The following is a 17,962-nucleotide window of genomic DNA, read 5'->3' as shown; positions in this document are numbered from 1 at the left end:
GTAGAGATCCCCTAAGAGTCTGACTTCAAATGAAAGTCTATCCTGAGATGAAGAGAAACTAATTCATTTGATTCATCTCCCTGACTTACCCCCAAATAATCCATCGGTAAAAGTCTTAAATAATGTGGTTCATCTCATTCCTCAACTTGGGAAGCTTAAAATGTGTTAATCGTTGGTCAAAACATTTGTAAATAAAATGAATCTTGTCTAAACACATAATACTGCATTTAACAAACTACTAAGAAACTTCACACTGGGCATTCTTACCGTTTTCCTCCAACAGCTCTGGAATTAGTACTAATAATTCTAAACAAAGTGAAGACATACAAATTAGAGACAAGAAAGGATTTATAAAAAAGGACGCCAATTTTTATAACATAAAGAATTCTTAGAGATCGAAAAGGAAATGTCTAAATACCTAATATAGAAACAGGAGAAAAACATACAAGGAAGTCTAATAAATGAAAACACCATTGAAATATATTACTGGTTACACTGAGTTTTTAAAAAAACAAATTAAAACATCTCTAAGAGATGTTCCTTTCTAAGCAAAGTGCAGGGCATGGCGCAGATGTACTTATTCTACATCAAACCAAAAGAAGAGGAAATACATGGTGCAGTGGTTTTCACATGCTGATCATTGAAACCTCTGTGTGTGTCTCTTCCTTGGGGCAGGGTCCGTGAGGAAGCAATCTTGCTCCAAACTTAGCTCACCAACCGGAGAAAGTCCCCAGGTTTTAGCACAGAACTGGGAAAACTTCGTGGTTCCTGACAGCTTGACTCATTTGGTTAGGTGGAACTGGGACTTCTACAAAGTCAAAGTGACCACAATTCAGTGTCACGTTCAAGAACAGGACACTGTAGAAAAGGAACTGCAGAATTTTAACGATGGCCAGTCTACCATGACTCTGCCCCGATTGCTGATTGGCACACACATGTGGAGTATGAAAGCCTGGGAAAGACCCACACAGAGGAAGCTGTGGCTCAGGACCAAGAGACTGCAAGAGAGGGAAAGAGTTTGGGTTCCATCTCTCCCCCCAGTGCCAAGTCTAATAATGAATGGAGGTTAAATAAAGACCTCAGGAGATTATCGCCTCAGTAGTGAACACAAGAAAAAGAAAAATTTGTTCTGCATCTAAATAAGAAGTGACAGACTTGGAAGGATTCAAGTGTTTCCACGTGTCTTAGTTAGGGCTTCTATTTCTGTGAAGAGACACCATGATCATGGCAACTCTTATAAAAGAAAACATTGAATTGCTCCTGGTTTACACTAAGGAGGTTTAGTTCATTACTGTCATGGTGGGAAGCGTGGCGGTACATAGGCAGTCATGGTGCTGGAGAGGTACCTGAGAATTTTATATCTAGATCAGCAGGCAACAAAAGAGAGAGTGGCCTGGCTTGAGTATTCAAAACCTACACCCCATCCCCACCCCCAATGACATACTTCCTCCAACAATGCCACACTTAGTCCAACAAAGCCAAACCTCCTGGGGCTGGAGAGATGGGTCAGCGGTTAAAAGCACCTGACTGCTCTTGAGTTCAAATCCCAGCAACCACATGGTGGCTCACATCCATAATGAGATCTGATACCCTCTTCTGGAGTGTCTGAAGACAGCTACAGTATACTTCCATATAATAAATAAATTGTAAACAAAAAAACCACATCTCCTAATTGTGTCACTCTGGAATATTTTTATTCAAACCACAACACCAAGGAACAGGTGCTGCAGACCTATAATCCTAGCACTCAGGGAGCAGAGAGGAAAGGGGAAGAAGAGGAAAGAGGGCGGGATGAAGCAAGAAAGGAAAATAGGCCGCAGGGCGGTGGTGGCGCATGCCTTTAATCCCAGCACTTGGGACACAGAGGCAGGTGGATTTCTGAGTTAGAGACCAGCCTGGTCTACACAGTGAGTTCCAGGACAGCCAGGGCTAAACAGAGAAACCCCTGTCTCAAAAGATAAAAAGAAAGAAAGAAAGAAAGAGAGAGAGAGAGAGAGAGAGAGAGAGGGAGAGGAAGGAAGGAAGGAAGGAAGGAAGGAAGGAAGGAAGGAAGGAAGGAAGGAAGGAAGAAAGGTAAAAAGGAGGGCAAGCTTAAGAACACAGAATTATGGAATTATTTAACATCCAACATTGTACAATTCACAGGAACAAATCCAAAGCTTCCACACTTGTTTAAAAGAAGGAAAATATAAGACACGATAAGTCAGGGTGAAATTGACAGAATTGACAGCAGAATTAGTGCCAAACAGTAGTGGGTGATTACAACTATTTTCCTCATATTAAAACAAGGATTGAACAGACAAAGTGACAGTATAATCATTAAAGATCAAAATTGAACTCTTAGATGTGGAAAATATAATGGTTGAGATGAAAAAAAATGAGTAATATCAGTAGACTATGAGACATTATAGTAAAAAAAAAAATAATGTAAGCTGTAGATGTGCCACTAGAAGTGTCCAAAAAGAAACATAGAGAAAGCAGCTCACATAAGTTGGACAATCAGTTCCCTTGAAAAATTCAGGCAGCTTAATAAATAAAACTGAACACTTGAGGGACTGTTTGTCCCTGAACAAAAGGGGGACAGAAGAGAAAATTGTGAAAATGATGGAGAAAACTTTCTCAAATATGCTGAAAGTCACAAAGAAGAACAAAAGGCTCCCAATACAATAAACATGATGAATTACACAGTACAGTCAATTGTTTAAAAGTACCAGTAAAGAAGAACCAAGACACAAGGTCTGTTATGCAGAAGAGAATCAGTAAAGAAGAACCAAGACACAAGGTCTGTTATGCAGAAGAGAACCAAGATGAAAACAGTTGTTTTATTTTCATCAGAAACACAGCAACTCAAATATCTTGCAAAGATCCATTTTTTTACTATAATAATGCAAAATATTAGCTATAAAGGAGTAGAAATGGGTAGACTATGCAAATAATAACCCAGAGAAAACTGGAGTGACTATATTCATATCACACAGAGATTTGAGAACAAAAAACTATTACCAGGGAAATTGCTTCTCATAATCACAAAAGGGTCAATTTATGACAATATAGGAGCTTAAATATTTATACCCCTAATGCCAGAATTTCATCATTCATGAAGTAAACTCAATAGATTACAAAACAAAATTGGCAAATCCATAATTAGGTTGTGTATTTTCATCATCTCTTTCATAAAAACTGTGAGGAAAAGGGAGACAGAAAATCACTAAGGATATGACCAACTTAAACAAAACTGTCAATCAACTTGACCTACATGATATTTATAGAACTTTACCAGCAACAAAAGCAGAATGTACATTCTTTATAAGCATGTTCAGGACACTTACCAAAATTTGCCATATCCTGTACCAAAAGGCAAGAGTGAAAAAAAAATTAAGGATTAGATGTGAATCAACTCCACAATCTGTGATCACCAAGGAACTAAACTAGAAATCAACTAGAAAACTTCAGATCCAAATAGACTTTTAAATAAGCTATGACTCAACAAATAAATCAAAAGAGAAGTTTCAGATCAATTTCAGTTGGTGAAAATGAAAATATAAACCATTACAATATATTAGAGAAAGGTCTCCTCAAGTCCTAACCCTTCCTGAGGATTTATGTCAGTTTATAACAACTGGGAAGGATCTCACTAGGCCACACCCTTCTCTGAGGATCAAGAAGTAGTTGACGGATGCTAGAGGAAGGTGGCATTTTCTTTAGTTAGCTAATAGTTAAGTTGACCACATTAATCTAAATAAGCCCTTACCCATATTTCTTTTCTTCTTCTTCTTCTTCTTCTTCTTCTTCTTCTTCTTCTTCTTCTTCTTCTTCTTCTTCTTCTTCTTCTTCTTCTTCTTCTTCTTCTTCTTCTTTTGTGACAGGGTTTCTCTGTTTAGCCCTGGCTGTCCTGGAACTCACTGTGTAGACCAGGCTGGCCTCGAACTCAGAAATCTGCCTGTCTCTGCGTCCCAAGTGCTGGGATTAAAGGCGTATACCACCACTGCCTGGCCTTTACCCATATTTCTAAGAAACACACACAAAGACCTGAAAGTAGAGGAGAAGACAGAAATACAAAAGGGACAGATGGGAGAAAAAAAAGAGACAAAATTATACTGGGGGATGAATATAAGCAAACTATACTACATGCATTGTGAAAATGTAGTAAGCCCCATATCGCATTCAATTCAGATGCATAATAAAAATTAGGGATACAAAACCACATGGAATTCAGCTAAACAAGCACATAGATGTTCATTGCACTGAAGAATAGAGGCCTATCAATATCTTTAGTGTATTAAATCTTATTTAATATATTAGTATCAAAACATATTAAACCCATGATAAGTGTAGGAAAGGAAGCAGTGAAGATAAAAGCAGAAAGAAATTAAAAGTCATAAAGAAAAATCTTAACAAAACTGGAATCCACTTGCCAAATATGCCTTTAGCCATAGATGCACAAATACTCAACAAAATTCATGCCAATTTACTCCATTATTTTATGTACCTGTTCATTTATTATTCATTGACAATTTCATACATACAGAATATATTTTCATCATTTTAATCCCCATTGCCCTCTCCTCTCCACCTCTCCTTCTGCTGAACCCTTCTCTGAACAATTCCCTGCCTTATTCTCATGTCTTCTGTTTGTTTCCTGACTCAATGTAGTTATGAGGGTTCCTTACATGAACATGGGTAAAGGGCTACACTGCTGAAGAAAAGGATTCCTCTCTCCCAATAACTATTAATTCCTAACAGTTCCTAGGGGAGATATGGGCTCTTGCAAGCCCCCAGTCACGATGGAATTCGAGAAGCCCTGTCTTAGTGAGGGATTTACTGTTCTGAACAGATACCATGACCAAGGCAACTCTTACAAGGACAACACTTAAAATTGGGGCTGGCTTACAGGTTCCAAGGTTCAGTCCATTCTCATCAAGGCAGGAACATGGCAGCATCCAGGCAGGTATGGTGCACGAGGAGCTAAGAGTTCTACATCTTCATCTGGAGGCTGCTAAGAAAATACCGACTCTTAGGGAGCTAAGAGGGTCTTAAAGCCCACATGCACAATAATGCACCTACTCCAAGGCCACACCTCCAAATAGTGCCATTCCCTGGGTCAAACATATTCAAACCACTACAAGCCCTGCTTAGTTCATTTTGTGGGGCCGTGGTATTTTTTGGTGTCCTTGACTCCCCTAGAGGAGCCCCATCTTCCGAAGAGACTGTGTAGGTAATCACAACAATTACAACCATGAACTAAGCAGCTATAGATGTCTACACTGAATCTGCACAAGAAAAGGCTCTTTGACAGTCAAGGCATCAGTGGATGAGTGGCTCAAGAGGCTCTACCTCTCCCCACTGAATAATAATCTATCAGTGATAGACTGAGGGAGAGAGGGAAATCCTTGCCAGTTGTGAGCCCACTGTTGACCCACTAGGCTCCAATGGATAGTTCCAAACCAACTGAGACATAAATGCCCCACCCCCAGAAACGTCTGGATACTTTACAGCTGGCTGCCCTCACGATAGCTCATGTGACCATGGGGATGGGTCAAGCAGTCTTCTTTTGCATTCTCCCTCTGCAGGCTACCTTTGTGATGGTTTGTGCCACCACTCACTGTACTTTACCTTTAACATTGGGATCATTGTACTGCCGGCCCCTATAGCTCTGTTGTGAAAATGGATGAAGAGAACAAATCCAGGGCCATTGTCACAGGTGTGGTGGGGAGCCAGAGCTTTTTAGGTAAGCAACAGACAGACAGCCCCTTCAAGAAGCATCACACACCCTTGCATTTGTTCCTGTGAATACGATCCTGGCAAGGAGACTTGGTGGTCATCTAACAGTTACCTTTTACCAGACAGACTACAGTCTCAGTCAATTGCAAGGAACTAACTTAATCCTCACAATATGCCTATAAGATTGTTATGACAGTTTTATGCTGGGGTAGGGGGTGGGAATAGTAATCAAGCAAATAGTTCCATTTTTCATCCACACTTAGTCCACAAGTGAGGAGTGGAGCTAAGGCTTGTGCTCTACTGACTCCAGAGCCCAGGCACATATGCCCTGATATATTAACAAGCCACTAAAAGTATAAGGACAAGATCCATAAACCCACAAATAATAATACAGCCCGAGGGCATATATTCACCACTGTATTTTGGCCTAAGAGGACTTGAGTAAGTCATCAACTTGTCATCTGCATCATGGCAGCGATGACCCCTTTATAGAGTAACCTGGAAGTTAGCAAACAACCATCCAACGCAATTCCCTGTGGTTCTTTCTAGTTTGTAATGGTTAACTTGTGAGTATATTGAGGGATACTTAGGAGAGCTCTGGGTGTGTCTTAGAGGGTATATCAAGAGCTGATGGGGCTGGCAAGATGGCTCAGTGGGTAAGAGCACTGACTGCTCTTCCGAAGTTCCTGAGTTTGGATCCCAGCAACCATATGGTGCCTCACAATGACCCGTAATGAGATCTGATGCCCTCTTCTTGTGTCTGAAGACAGCTACAGTGAATTATACCAGAGTGAGCGGGGCCGGAGTGAGTGGGGTTGGCAGAGGTCCTGAGTTCAGTTCCACCTCCTCTTCCATGGGCTTCCACGAGCTCTGAAGGGATGGATTTGATGGGACATCCCATTTAGAGCTGTGTGTTCCCTGTAATGCCTAGCTGCGGGCTCCTGTATCCGTTCACATCTGAAGCAGGAAGAAGCTTTTCTGATGATGACTGAATAAGGCACTAATCTATAAATATAGCAGAATATCATTCTTTTTTTTTTAAAAACCAGTAGCAATTAGTTTTACCCTAGCTCTCTAGGCTATCCAGTCTCTGGTTCTTGTTCACTCAAGCAGTGACCCATATGACTTCTGACTCAGGGAGTGGGCGTTAAGTCAAATCAGACGTTGGTGGGTGTGGTGGTTTGAATATGCATGGCCCAGGGAGTGGCACTATTAGGAGGTATGACCTTGTTGGAGGAAGTGTGCCACACAGCTCTAAGGGTGGGCTCTGGGAGACTTTCCTCCTAGCTGCCTGGAAGTCAGTCTTCTCCTAGCGGCCTTCAGATGAAGATGGAGAACTTTCAGTTCCTTCCTCACCATGCCTACCTGGACACTGCTATGTTTCCACCTTGATGATAATAATGGACTGAACATCTGAACCTGTCAGCCAGCCCCAATTACATGCTGTCCTTATAGGAGTTGCCTTGGTCATGGTGTCTGTTCACAGCAATGGAAACCATAACTAAGACAGTGGGCTACTCCCATGAGTTTGTACCACCATTGCCCTAGCATTTCTTTTTTTTTTTTTTGCAGGCAGGATAGATTGCAGATCTTTTGTGGGTGGGTGTGTTGGTGTTTACGTTTCTCTTTCTGTACTTTGCAGAGTACCTTCCCATACCAAAACCACTAGAATGTAAGGGTAAAGGCTCCAGTTGGGCACCAGCTCGACTTCTCCCTGTTTAAGGAACTGTGTTGGTGTTGTCCTTGGTAGTGAGGGCCCACTGTCAGCTTGTGGAGTGCAACCCATTGTCTTAGCACCAGCCTGGATTGTTTGGAGATTTTCATGGGACAGCCTTGGCTAATAACTCAATTGAATGCCACACAGTTCCAGCACTGAAAGTCTCATTTGGTAAAAAGGGGTAACCAGTTAGGACCTCATCTGCCCTATTATTAGGAGACCTCATTAGGATCACCTTCATATATTTAGGGAGTTTCCACTGCACTAGGTTTCCATATCATCCCTCAAATGTCCCTCAAATCCAGTTTTCTCTCCTCATTCCCTCCCTCAACTTTAGTTTTCTTCCTCTCCCCACCCACTCCTCCCATTCTCCTGCCCCCAGTCCAGCAATAACATCTATTCTATTTCTCTCTCCTAGGAAGATCCATGTATCCTCCTCTAGTCCCTCTATACCTGACCTCTTTGCCTCTATGGATTGTAGATTGGTTATCATTTATTTGCCATTGAAAGTCATTCTAAAAGCCAGACATAATGACACATGCCTGTGATCCCAGCACAGGGGTAGGGGAAGGATGGGAAGGAGTGGGAAGCACAGGGGATAAATTAGAGGCCTGACTGGTTGACATAGCAAATTTCAGGCCAGCCAGGTAAGTGAGACTCTGTTTCATAAACAAAAACACTCTAAACCACCAATGTTTTCAAGTTAAACCCTTGCACAGTCCTAACTTCTGTATGTTGATGTCTCCACTCTTTACTAAGTCCAGTATTCTGCTTTATGGTCTCACCTTTTCATCTTACCTACTTGCACTGGGGGACAGTTCCTCGGACTAAATATTTATTTATGCCTGGCATTGTAAGAGGTTTTACAATATCCTCTCTATAGCTTCTACTCTGCATAGTCTTCATTCACAAAACTCTTGCTCAGTTGAAAGGATCCACCTCAATTCTACGATTCCCCCTGGAAAAGGCAAATATCTTCAAGTGCCTTCATAGCTGTTCCCATAGCAGCCAACTGTAACTTTGTCTTAGGACTGGGATGGAAACTTTTTAGTGTCTAGTTCTGTGAATACGCTATTCAACCTTCAACTCCAGACAGTCTGGCACACGGTTAGCAGATACTGAGAGTATTGTTAGAGTGTTACCATGCTGCAACATAATTGTTTCTTGGGTGTCTGACAGCACCACAGGAATGTGAACTCCTTAGGGGCAAATACAGTACCTTTTACCTCTGTAGTGCAACACCTATCCCAATGCCGGGCATAAATAAGTGTTCAGTGCTGAATGAATTAATGTGTAGGCAAATAAATGAATAAGCCACGCAAACCTCTGGGATTTTCTTTCCTGGTACATAATCTAACCCTGCTGTTTCCCTGGTGTTTAGAGGGCATGTGCTCATCAAAAGCAAATCAAGGGGAGCTGAAAGATGCCATTAGAAAACAAACCAGACTGCCAGGGACCAAAAAAATGCCCGAATTACATGAGCTGCAATTGTAAATAAAAACACTTCAAGATGGAATCACAATTTAAACTAGAGTGCATGGAGCTTCTTCAGGATACCGATTCAGTCCTCTTTATCAGAGGGAATTTGAAACACTAATTTAATGGGTGGTCCAAAAAGAGAAAAAATTCCACACACTTGAGGGTCTCTAGAGAACACATTTCCGCAGTCACTCAGAGGAACACTCAGGTTTGTCCTATCACCTTCCTGGGAGGACAGCATTGGGACCACCCTGGTCCTGGAACAGCCTTTGACACGAGTACTAAACACACACAAACTGGCTGTGGAAGAGGCTATGTCCTTCAGTCCCATCTGTAGCACGGAGCACCAGTGTTGTGGCTCAAGACCTTGTGTGTCCCGTAGTCACTGTGCTTCTGAATTAGATAAGAACATGATTACCCTGGAAAAAGACCGATGGCTTACTTGAGAACTTCCTAGTAGCAGGTTCCTGGGCTAGATAAAGATGATGGTTTTGAACGGTATTTAAGATTAAGAGGGAGTAACTGGGACCAGCGGGACCAGGCACACAGGAACTCCACCAGCCCAGTGACTCGGGTTCCTTCTGGTCTGTCTGGGGTGGGGTCCAGAGCAGACCTTGGGTGCAAGCTCCGCAGCCAGTCCCACAACATCCAGAGGAAGCTCCACTCCCAGGCGCTCTGACACACCCAGGACCAGAGGTAAGCAGGAACAAACATCTGTCCCAACACTGGGAATAACTGGGACCAGCTTGACCAGGCACACAAGAACTTCGCCAGCCCAGTGACTCAGGTTCCTTCCGGTCTGTCTGGGTTAGTGTTCTGAGCAGACCTTGGGCACAAGCTCTGCAGCCAGTCCCACAACACACAGAGAAAGCCACACTCCCAGGTGATCTAACAAGCCCAGGATCCCAGGATCCCAGAATCACAGGATCACAGAGACAGCTTGACTCTGAGGAGTTCTGACACAACCAGGATCACAGAAAGGAGAGGCTCCAGTCAGATTTAGCAAGGGCAGGTAGCACTAGAGTTAATCAGATGGCCGGGGGCAAGTGTAAGAAAATAAACAACACAAACCAAGGTCACTTGCCATCATCAGAACCCAATTCTCCTACCATAGCAAGTCCTGGACATATCATTACACCGGAAACACAAGAATCAGATATAAAATCACTTATCATGATGATGATACAGGACCTTAAGAGAGACATAAATAGCACCCTCAAAGAAATACAGGAGAACAACAAAAACAACAGGAAATGACCATTATTTTTCTTAATATATTAATTTGAAAATTAATATGACCAAAATATCCTAATTGATTGAAATCCAATAATATGAGGAATTGGAAATTTGTTTTCTGTCATCCAATGATCTCTCTAATTTGGTAATTGGAGAAATAGGTCCAACATTGTACAATCTATATACACTGTCAGCTTGTTTGTTTGTGACAGTGTCTTGCTGTGTACAACATAAGGGTCTTAAAATATTGCTTCTCCTATATCAGTCTCTCTCTATGTAGTATTGTTTATTTCATGGTTTTACACTATGCTATGGTTTTCAGAACAGCTTATATATTTCAAAAGTATTTATATACTCAAAAGAAACATAGACGATTAACTAGGGAGGTGGCTTGTGAGAGAAGAACAAAGTGAGACTGAATGTTTTGCTTGACATTTGTAACTCTTGTATCAAGTTTGAAGAAGAGGACTTTATAAGTTATTCCTTCTCTGAGATGAATGCTTTTCCAAATTATCACAGCTAATGAACCAAATTCTTACCCTCACTTAATGTCTGTGCCACCCTCCAAACAGAACCATTGTTCATTGAAACACTTGGTGAATGACTTTATGGATAGACCATCTTAATACCTACACCATTTCTTAAACGAATGTAACCTGTTCTCTGTGGGCTGAGAATGAAGTCACTCACTCAAGTCAAATAGCTTTGACCATAGCAGGAAGTCTGTATCCAAAAATCGAGCCTACAATTCATTTCTTGGTGCAGCAGAACTATCAACTCTCAGCTTAGCTACAATGGAGGTAAAATCCTTTGGTGATGTGAGGGTCATTGAAATACAGCCTTATTACAATGAAACCCAATGTCTAAAAATTGTTCTTATTTTGGGCTTGTACCACAGTAAGAGCCAAGATTTTAAACTCCACTTACAAAACAACCAAAAAGACTTTATATACTCATGTTCATTTAAAAAAATACTTGTAGTGATGTATTATTTTTAAGTATAACACTAATATGTTTGGAGTTATTTAAAATGTATATTGAGAAAAATGTATTTTCCCTATTGCTGTAGACGAGCATCTACATAAGACTGTTAAATCGATTATTGTTTTATATCACACAACTTTTATAATACTTATTTTTATTGTTATAATATTTTATAAATTTTAAGGTATATGGCAAAAAAATATATTATAGGTATTGAAGGGGGGTCTATGGGAGGAGCGGTGGTACAAAAGGGGAACAAGAATGTGACTCAATTCTATTTAATTAAAATATGTTTTTAAATGTTAGCAAATTCAGATAAATTGAAATCATGTAACTTTTCTGATAATGCAATAAAAGTTTTTTAAAAAAAGATGAGAAGCACGCACACACACAAAAAGATTAAGAGCATTTTTTCCTTTATTTTTTTTTTATTTTATGTGTATGGTTGTTTAGCCTGCATGTCTGTGTCACATTCATGTACACCTTGCATTAGCCAAAAGAGGGCATCAGAATCCCTGGGGCTGGAGTTACAGATGGTTATGAGATACCATGTAGGTGCTGGGAATTGAGCCTAGGTCCTCTGGAAGAGTAGTAGACACTGACTGCTAGCCATCTCTCCAGCCCCAATAAGAACAATTTTATCTTGAATACTTAGAGGTTTTTGTGGCTTTTCCCCTTGCTGAAAATAAAATCCAACACATGCTCTGCAATGTACTCTATCAATAAAGTACTTCCCCAGTGTACAGAATATTTATTGTTTTCATTGTGACATTTTTATAAATGTACACATGTACCTTGATCATATTCCCTCAGTTTTTCTCCATTCTTCCCTTATCCCTCCTCTACCTTCCTCCATTTTTCTTCTCTGTCTGTCTGTCTCTGTCTGTCTGTCTGTCTGTCTCCTCTGTGTATCTCCATCTCTCTCTGTTTGTCTCTATCTCTCGCTCACTCGCTGTGTGTGTGTGTGTGTGTGTGTGTGTGTGTGTGTGTGTGTATGTCTTTGTGCACTTGAGTAAACCCAGTTAGTTTCACCGACCTTGTTACAGCAATATGGGTAACGACATGGGCACCTTGCCAAGGCTACACTGTCAGGAGGAAAATGTCTCTCTCCTGATCCCCGTCAATCATTAACTGTGTATAAATTCTCAGGACCCAGGTACATACTTTAAAATGAATATTTTGGCTACAAAGCTGTGTGTAATATTTTCATACACACATAATTTTAATATTGCAAATGTGTACACAAAAATACGTTCAATGTTTCCCTATGGAGTATGATTATGATTGGTTTACTGCCTTCCATAGATTTTTTTTTTTAGTGTTTTGCCTTTATGATCAGATTAGAAGTTATAAAGAGTTGTTTGGTTGGTGTGGGTTTTTTGTTTGCTTCAGACAGAAGCTCATACAAGTCAGGCTGGCCTTAAACTTGCTGTGTAGCAGAGTCATGAACCCCTAATAAGCCTGTGCCACCTCTCAGTGATGGACTGCAGGGACATGTCATTGCACCACATTTAAAAGGATTGTTTTAAAAGACAGATGCCAAACTACAGAAACCCAGGGAAGAATTTGAGATTACGGATCAGGTTATAGACTTCGTCTTCTTTAGGGTTTTTGCTTTGTGTGTTTCGACGAGGTCCTGCCGTGAAGACAAGGCTGGCCTCAAACTGGTAGTGGTACCCCTTACCTTGCCTCCAGAGTGCTGGGATTACAGACATGCACTACCACACCCTACTGTGGTTTAATGGTGAGCAGAAGACATTTCACTTTGCCACTGCAATAAATCAATCCATCTTTCCTGCAAAAGGGATGCAGCAGTGTAGAGGAATTTTAATCCAGCAGCGTGGCTGCTCTGGCAAGGGATCACATCCAAACATGTGATCTGGCTGGAATACACACCTTTAATCCATCTGCTGGAATGTAGACCTTTAGTACACACCTTTAATCCATCTGCTGGAATATAGATGGGCCTTTAGTACACACTTTTAATCCCAAACAATCATTGAGAGACAGACAAAGTGACAAATCAGAGAAAGATCTGACAGAATGAATGAACTAGAGACAGCATATGCCCAACTCCCACAAGAACAGACAGGAAAAAGAGGCAGTGAGGGAGGCAGTTCAGCACAGTACAGAGGAATTCAGATGAGTTGAGCTCACACTTTGGAGCAGTTCAGTGCAGTTGAGCTCAATTCAGAACAGAGCAGTTTAGTTTGTGGAGTTCAGAGGCTGTCTTGCAAGCAGAACAATTCAATCAGAAGCTGAGAAGCCAATTTGAATCCAACAGCTCTGAGAGGAATTTGAGCCAGAACAGCTGAGTTGAACCAGCCAGCCAGAGTTCAGAAAGAGCTAGAAATGGTGAGCCTCTTCAGCAGTAAACATAGGCTGAAACATTTTGGGCCTAGGTTAGCAAACAGAGGCTAGAAGCTGAAACCTTTGAGGTCCAAGCTTACAGAAGATTAGATTGTATGGAGGCTAGCTGCTTCCAGGCCTAGGCCCAGGGATAGTCAGAACAGAGAAGGAAATGTGCTGGGCTCAGTGTAAGCCATGTATTCACTTAGGTACAACTTCGGTATAGTTCTCATCTCATCACTTCATCTGATGAAATAAAACTGACATTTACACAGCAGTGAAGGGACCCAGAAGCTTCATTAATGCCCAGCTCTGTCTCACAACCCCAGTGTTCATTTATTCATTCAACAAAGTTGGCTGAGTTTCTACCCCTTGGGCCCAGTGGGGGACTCTTGTAGTGGATTTGGTTTAACATTTAAATTATAATAATTAGGTTCCCCAAATGGTATGAGATACTGCATGTAAGACACTGATGGTCCCTGCCTCCAGTTGACCTTGATTGGTAAATAAAGTTGCCAGTGGCTAATGGCTGGGTAGGGAGTCAGAAGTGGGACTTTAGGATTCAAGGGAAAGGGGACTAGGAGAGGAAGGAGGATTTAGAATCCCCATGCCTGGAAAGGAATAAGGTCCAGGTTTAAGAGCTGCAGAAGAGAGAACATACCAGTCATGCAAGAGCCAGCAAAGAGCAGCTTCAGGGTCCATAGGGTCTCTGGCAACCAAGACAGAATATCAACTTTTACGTAACAATTCAGGAATCTTGGAGAGGGCTCTTAGTCACATGGAGGTTTGGGAGAGGCACTGCCATGAGCTGTTTGGGGCATGTTAAATATAAGGCTGTATATGTGTTTTTCATTCAGAAATACAGAATATTGAGGTGAGGAGCAAGGAACTTTCGCTGCCACCACTGAGGGGATTTGGGCAGATTAATCGCCTACGGTTACAGCTACTTTAATGCCCAGCTCTGCCTCATAACCCCAGACAACCACATGTCAATGGTGCTCATTTATTCGTTCAACAAAGTTGGCTGAGTTTCTACCCCCTTAGGCCCAGGGTCAGTGAGGGGAAAATCTAAAGTCAAACTATGGAGCGTGCTCTAAAGACTCAAAGTGTTTGAGAGAAACAAGTTTGGAAAGAGATGAATCTCAGTAGAGTTTGCAGAGTATGATAACAGAGAGAACCCAATGTGAGCGTCCCAGGCATGGATGAACAGTCCACCTTCCTGAGGTTGCCTGTTTAAAGTGAAAATCAAAAACATTTGGACCCTACAGTTCGTACTAAACCCTGCTAAACAGCCACTAGTAATTATCATAAAGTCTGCATTGAGGATGCTTTCTAAAGCATTTAATTTTGTCATTTGCAAACACGTATCACAATTCAAACATTGTCAAACTCTTTTTACAGCACAGATTTCATATGGGTACCATTGGGAAGATAAGACAGCTGGAGTAATGGTAGAGAGTACCATGTTTTTACATCTATCCACTTGCATCATCTTCTCAGCTTTACAACACTTGGGCACACAATAGATTAACCCATGGTCAGAATGTCATTGGCTACTTTTGAAAGTCCCCCCAACATTATTGTAACCTATAGATAAGGTTGAGAGTACAAATATTATTCTTAAATATTTTTTTGTTTTTTGTTTTTGTTTTTTTGAGACATGCTTTTTCTGTAACAGCATGGAATTTTGTAGACTAGGCTAGTCTTGAACTCACAGTGATCAACCTGTTTGCCTCCAGAGTGTTGGGATCAAAAGCATGTGCCATCACAGCATAGTCGTTAACATCTTTTTAAAACATTCACTTCTACTCAGGTGTGGTAGCACACACTTTTAATCCCAGTACTCAGGAGGCAGAGGAAGATGGATTTCTGGAAGTTCAAAGTCGATTACCTAGTGAGTTCCAGGATAGCCAAAGCTATTTAGAAAAAAACCCTTTCTCAACAAACAAACAAATACCAAACAAGCACAAAAGTTTACTTCTTGGATTATTGGTTTGTTGTAAACTGAATATGATCCTGGGTCATATGAACTCCATCATGAATGCTCAGAAGTATCTATCCTCATCTGTTCATACCATAAAGGTGCTATAAAGATGTGTGGTGTTTTCAGCTTCTGAATTGTGAAAACGACAGGAGCACCACATGTAAATGTCATAGAGTTCCAAAGCACAAACTGCAGTGACTGTCCCTGTAACTGTCCAAGAGGAAATATGGGCACTCATATTTACCAGGCACTGTAAGCTAAACACTTAAATATATTATGGTTTTTGAATGTTTTTGAAACAGTCAACTATGAAATAACTTTTCTTAGTCACAACCAGTATTTCTTATATAAAATGAATTGAGAAAAGAAAAGATTTATGAGTGTATCAAATGTGGTCATTGGAAATACTGGTTCATAAAATCTTTTGTTTCAGTGCTATGGGAGTGTATGGATGTAGTTTTATTGCATGATGTTATTAAATTGTCTTTCTCACTCAAGATGGTTAAAAAATATTTTAAGAACAATCGGAATAAACAGTTACTATCAAATCCATTTATACAGGGATGTGCTGAGATCCAGGTATCTTAAATAACACCTATGTTCACATAGCCAGGGGTGGCTGGACACATTTTAGGTGCCAATATGTCCTGCTGTCTCCTGGTGGAAACCAACTTCAGTATGAATGAAGAAACTGTCTGAAGAGAAGAGCCAGGAGTGTTCACAATAATAAAGATAATATTCATTTAACAATACATTAACAATTCATTTAACATTAAGATGAATTGCCACTTCCTAGTGTTAGGGTTAGGACAGCCTTTTCCTGGTTGACATATGAACTGTCACCAGCCTTGCTAGTCTGAACCCCAGGTAAGTTTTTGCTTTACTTTCACCATTGCTAAGCCTTCATGGAACTCCTGTGCCCCATGTGACTTCAGTTTTGATTTATGTCTATTGTCATTCCAGGCACAGCACAGACTCCTTCCTTCCCTGGCTCCTCTCAGTTTCACAAGTGGTCCATCCTCTCAGAGGCTAAGTAGGTGACCTGGGGCCCACCTGGCTATCTTAGCACAGCCGCTGAGTGCACACATTTGCTCCTAAGCACTGCACCTGGACAAACAGGACTCACACTTCTTGGCTCCAAGGACAATATTTTTTTGCTGGATCATTTTCCTGTCTGCATCCTCAGCCATCCCACAGAGAAACGCTCTCCACATGCTGTCTGTAAAATCCCAGGAATGCTTCTCTTCACACTTCAGCCTTCGCAGTGGTCTAGGCAATTTGGAAATACAACTAAAGCAATCGTTTATTGATTTTTCCTTGTTTTCCTTCTTGAACCTCTTCTGTTTCTTTAAGACCCATGGATTATTATTTTTACCGTGGCCGTGAAGGGTGCTGATCTTGTCCATAAAATCCTTCTCCCCAATGAACAACGGCAAGGCAAAAGTACCAAACCCACAGATGGGTAACCTTCTGTATTTACAAAGCCAACGAGGTGTTCACCTGTGGATAAGTGTACTTTTGGTGGGTTTGGAAAGCATCGTTAAATGCTCAGAGGAGAGCAGCGAGGGAACCTCTGCTTTGGCTGCAGAGGAACAAGGGACTCTAGCCTCCACCATAGGATGGGAACAATGGCATGGTGAGTCTTGCTCACTCTGGGCAGATGCTGGTTTTGATGGTTTGGTTGGGGAGTAGGGCCAACTATGTAATTTTTGTGTCAATGTGAAAATAGGTGTATATATATATACAGACATGAGTATAATGCTGTATGAATATACACATATACACAGACACACAAATACACTTACATAAAGACTCCTGTTGAAAAATTAATCCAAATTATAAGGTGGTAACCACAACACATTAAAGCAAGCATAAGATTCTATGAGACTGCTGAAACCACACAGTTATGAAACTCAACGTGGAAGGATGGGTGCATTTTTAGGACCCACACTGGCTCTGTTACTTGGAAACAGCATTAAACAAAATGAAGCTTCTTCTTACCCAGTCTTCTGTGACTATATGTGTATTCCAGTTATTTGGTTCTGATAGAGTTTTATATAAAGAACATTTAACTAGAATTGGCTGTCTAGCTGTGGGCAAATTATTTTGTGTACATTTCTATTTAATCCTGAAGACAATGACTCTCTCTCTCTCTCTCTCTCTCTCTCTCTCTCTGTCTCTCTCTGTGTGTGTCTCTCTCTGTCTCTGTCTCTCTCTGTCTCTCTCTCTCTTTCTCTGTGTGTGTCTGTCTGTCTGTCTCTGTCCCATACATACATACATACATACATGCATACATACATACATGCAAACACATCCATAAAAAGAGGTGCTGTTCAGCATAGGATGAGCAGAGGATGGCCTAATCGGTCATCAATGGGAGGAGAGTCTCCTGGTCCTCTGAAGGTTCTATGCCCCAATGTAAGGGAATGCCAGGGCCAGGAAGCAGGAGAGGGTGGGGGGTTGTTGAGCAGGGGGTGGGAGGAGGGAACAGG

The sequence above is a fragment of the Mastomys coucha genome, unplaced genomic scaffold, assembly GCF_008632895.1.
Source record: "Mastomys coucha isolate ucsf_1 unplaced genomic scaffold, UCSF_Mcou_1 pScaffold7, whole genome shotgun sequence".
NCBI classification, from domain to species: Eukaryota; Metazoa; Chordata; class Mammalia; order Rodentia; family Muridae; genus Mastomys; species Mastomys coucha.
The sequence above is the reverse complement of the archived record's forward strand: the minus strand, read 5'-3'. Positions refer to the sequence as shown.